This window comes from Odontomachus brunneus, unplaced genomic scaffold (assembly GCF_010583005.1).
Source record: "Odontomachus brunneus isolate Ranch 3 - 2012 unplaced genomic scaffold, Obru_v1 Obru_scaffold_245, whole genome shotgun sequence".
NCBI classification, from domain to species: domain Eukaryota; kingdom Metazoa; phylum Arthropoda; class Insecta; order Hymenoptera; family Formicidae; genus Odontomachus; species Odontomachus brunneus.
In genome coordinates, this window is record NW_022639695.1 from 384,201 (window position 1) to 384,827 (window position 627).

The window sequence follows — 627 nt, forward strand, 5'->3', positions numbered from 1 at the left end:
CCCCCCCGGGTTCTGGGCGATCGCCGCCAGGAGGACCCGGGGGAAATAGAGGGGGCGGTGGCGCACCCGCAGGTACCCCGAGGGAGGGAACGCCAACAGTGACGTCCCCTCCCCGCCCACGGGTGCGCCGCCCTTCTATCTCGCGCTGATGCGCGGATGGGAGAGGCGCCGTTCTCCTTCTTCTACGGCGCCTCTCCCCGTCCCGGGGGGCCGCTCCGCTCCTTCTCTCTCTCTCGTGCTCCTTCTTCTGCAACATGACCGTGTCGCAGAAGGAGGTGATGACAGACCAGCCCTCTTCTCCCTCAACCATGGCCCTGACAAGGACCGGGAGAGACAGGTCCGCCCCCACCACTCAGACCAGGACTCGGCGCTCCGCATCCCAGGAGGGACATTCCTCAAGGGTTACGTTCTCACAAAAAATGCGGAGGAAAGTCTGGAACATACTGTAGAGTATGTATAGAGTGTCCAAGATCATCATTCTTAAACTTGGCGAAAGCAAGAAGGTTTCATAATACTGTTTTACCATATTTGCAATGGTTTTCGAGAAATTAATTAATTAAATTAATTTTAGAAAATTACGTTGAAAAAAGAAGAGTACTCGCTAAAGTTGCTCGAGACTTAGCGCGT